The sequence below is a fragment of the Octodon degus genome, unplaced genomic scaffold, assembly GCF_000260255.1.
Source record: "Octodon degus isolate 3935 unplaced genomic scaffold, OctDeg1.0 scaffold00055, whole genome shotgun sequence".
Classification (NCBI taxonomy): domain Eukaryota; kingdom Metazoa; phylum Chordata; class Mammalia; order Rodentia; family Octodontidae; genus Octodon; species Octodon degus.
In genome coordinates this window covers 12,611,942-12,615,719 of record NW_004524631.1, presented here as the reverse complement: position 1 = coordinate 12,615,719, position 3,778 = coordinate 12,611,942, and the positions used below count along the sequence as shown (strand labels likewise).

The following is a 3,778-nucleotide window of genomic DNA, read 5'->3' as shown; positions in this document are numbered from 1 at the left end:
AGATAGATTGTGACATACAAAATATCCAACACTAACTTTTTTTTTACCAGGTTGCTACTTTAATCACTTAAATAAAATACCATTTTCATTATAATTTAGAGAGAGTAAGAGAGAAAATTTGGCATTAGAATCATAGTTCTGCTTTATGTATTTCATGGTAAAATCTTGGATAAGCCAAAATATTAATATATTCCATGGTTCTGTTGAAGATAGCGTTGGTTTTATGTATTCATATTTTGTCTTTTTGAGACAGGGTCTCACTATGCAATTCAGGCTGGCCTTGAGCTCACTTTGTAGCACAGGTTGGTCTCAACTCATAACTATCCTCCTGTCTCAGCCTACTGAGTGCTTGGATTACAGGTGTATAGCACTGTGGAAAGCTGTTAACTGGTATCCATTTTGTAATAGTGTCAGTCATTTTCTTAAGTTTCTATTCCCCTGCTGAGTTAAGTTTCTGCTCCTTCCCTCCTTGCCCATTCCCCATGAATCACATGCTATGCACCAGGGGTGGGACCTTCCCCCGTTGCCTAGATACCTGCTGACATCAAGAGCCGAGACTTCCTCATTCCTGCACTTCCTTTATATACCCAGCACCTCCCCTGAATAAACAAGACTTGATCAGAATCCTGTCTTGTCTCTATTCTTTGTGTCTCCTGTCCCTTCTCATCCCCATTCCCCTTCTAGGGTCCTCGCTGACTAACCCGCAGGTCGGGACATAGCACCATGCCCAGCCTCATTTTATGCATTCTTAGAAGCAAGAGGGATTTGTCTGCACTTAGAGAACCATTCATTAAAGGATTTCTATATGAATTCAATGTCAAGTGAAATATATTTACCTGCTTTTTTATCTTGGAAAAAAAGCAAGCTTTATCTAAAGAATTGTCTTCTGTCCTGTTACAACATAAGTGATGTTCTTTATCATGTTTACCCTTGCTTTTAATAAGATGCCAGTAAGATAAATTTAAGGCTCTGGCACAAAAAACTCCATTAGAACAAATCTTTTTTAAGTAACATTTTAAAAATTATTTAGTTATTCCTGGCAAGTGCAAGGGCCTGAGTTCAATCCCCGGTTCCGCCAAACAAAAATTATTTAGTTATTTATTTGTTTATTTGGTACAGGATATTGTTATGCAGCTTGGACTCATAGTGATCCTCCTGTCTCAGCCTCCCCAGCATTGAGATTCAGGGTGTACCACCATGACCTGTTCTGGTGGCCAGCATAGTGAGCCAGCAGTTTTGGGGCTGGCACAGCATTTGGTACCAGGGATCAAACCTGGGTCCTTGTCTTGCCAGGTAGGTGCTTAGATGGCCCAGCTATCTCCCCAGTCCTACAACAGATCATTGCAATATTCCCTATCTACATTAATGGCAAGTTCAAAAGTTAGCATATTAACTTACATAAAAATATTTCAAATACTTTTCAAATAATGTCTTTATTATAATTGCAATACTTGCACACACACACTCACTGAGACACTCACTCCACTGAATTGAAAGAGAATTTGAAGACTAAAGTTGTGATAACGAAAAAGTTTTTCTCAATAATATTTCAAAATAATTCCATGAAAATGAGAACCAACTCTATGGTTAATGATTTAATGAATTGTAGAGATAAATACATCTTAAAGTAGTAAAAGAATTAACCTCCAAAGTGAACCAGGTCCTTCCAACAAATACTGAAGGATACACAATTTCTCTGTCACATTCCGAATTCCACGCCAACAGTCTCCTTGATGCCCCTCTTACATCTTTGTTTCTGAGGGTGTAGATAAGAGGGTTGAGGCTGGGTGTGACCACACTATAAAAGACAGCAACAAATTTGCTTTGCTCCTGAGACTTTTCTGTTGGAGGATGCAAATATATGCACATCACTGGAATGAAGAAGAGGGAAACAACAGGAAGATGGGCTCCACAAGTCCCAAAGACTCTCTGAAGCCCAATAGTTGATAGCATCGTCAGCACAACCCTAGCAATGGTGCCATAGGAACTGAGGATGACAATAAGTGGTACAACAATGAAGATGGCGCTCATGACCATGAGAGTCAGCTCCTTTGCACAAGTGTCAACTCAGGATAATCTCAGGAGTACTGGGACTTCACAGAAGTGGTCCACCTTGTGACGGCCACAGAGAGGTACCCAGAAGGTAAAGGAGGAGTGAAGAGCTGAGGCAGTGATGCCACGTGCCCAAGAGGTTACAGCCAACATGCAGCAGAAATGAAGGTGCACGAGCACATTGTAGTGCAAGGTCTGCACACTGCTACGTAACGGTCATAGGACATCACCACCAGCAGGACATACTCTGTAGTTCCCAGGGCAAGGAAAAAGTAGAGTTGAACCATGCAGCCAGTATCTGAGATGGTCCTCTCTGGGCCCCAGAGGTTGACCAGCAACTGGGGGATGGAGCTATTGGGCTAGCAGAGGTCCAGGAAGGAGAGGTTTGAGAGGAAGAAGAACATGGGAGTGTGGAGATGGGCATCCAGGTGTGACAGGACAATGATGAACAGGTTGCCCATCAGTGTCATCAAGTAGAAGATCAAGATGACCACAAAGAGAGTGACTTCCAGGTGAGGCCACCTCGAGAAGCCCAACAGGACGAAGTAACTGTCAGCAGTAGCGTTTCTTCCTATTATCATTCATTTTGTCCTATAGCTGAAGAAAAGATCACACAAACTTCAAAGGTTGCCCATGTATTGTCTAATGCTTACAAGCAAATTGAAAATAAATATACCATTTCCAAGTGTACTACTTTGTCTTTCATGATGGTAGAATATTAAGTGTTTTCTCTTTACATTTCACTCAGTGATTAATGAATAATTCAGCATATAACTTTCTTCTTTGCATACATTCTTGAGTTAGAGGGTAGATGAATGAAATAATATTTCACGGAGAGAAAGAATAATTTTCTGAAAATATATTTTTATTTTAGTAAAAAAATTAAATTCTTTCTCCTTTTTCAGTTGTCAAGCTGTTTCTAATTTTGTCGTTACAGAGAAAGCAATTCTTGCAGTCTTATCCTCCCATACAGGTGAGAACTTTTATGTAGTGAAATACAACTTGGGGGGTAGTTTTAAAATACTAATATAGATGAAATTTGAATTCAGTGGTTTATGATTATAGAAATAATAAAGTGCTATAATTAATTCATTATCACTTGCATTACCTACATTTTTAAGGTTTTTAATGAACAGTAGAATTCCTCAAGTATAGGAAAAAATTCATATTCAAGAGACTGAAGGAATGTCAGTGTCTTTCCTAGGAAACAGGACTTTCTTTGGTAGTAGGCTTAAGAGAGGTACCTATGTGCTTTTGGCATTTGATGTGGGCTGCTAGGAAATGGTTTGTTGTTAGATCAGTGCCAACTTGCTGTATTATCCTTAGTAGTGATTTACATTTTTGAAACCTAATAAGATACAGATGGACTGATAATCCAGGCTCACCATGGGAGTAGTGAAAACTCAGGTTCATGTTGAACATTGATTCATGTAACTCATAGCCATGAAGCAGTATCATTTTACAGTTAATGATGTTATCCTTGGAGTCAGTTTGAGTTTGAATTTCTGCTGTCCCATTTAGCTCTGTAGTACTTGATAATTATTTAATGGGTCTTTATGCATTTTTTATGTGCCAGGCATTAATTCTGTTCGGAAAATTCTATTTCATTAAATACTTATAAGAAAAAAATTTCAAGGTGGGGCCTCCACAGGATCACAGCGTCTGTGAATGAGCCAGTTGAGGGGTTCCAGGGCTGGGGCTACAGCCCAGAGACAACAGGGGCATC

The 3,778-nt window shown here is 39.5% G+C and overlaps 1 pseudogene; it reads right to left on the bottom strand.

Annotated features, from left to right (window-relative positions):
- Nucleotides 1-1,587: 1,587 nt before the first annotated feature.
- Nucleotides 1,588-2,633, bottom strand: LOC101562607 (annotated as a pseudogene).
- Between the last annotated feature and the right edge of the window lie 1,145 nt (nt 2,634-3,778).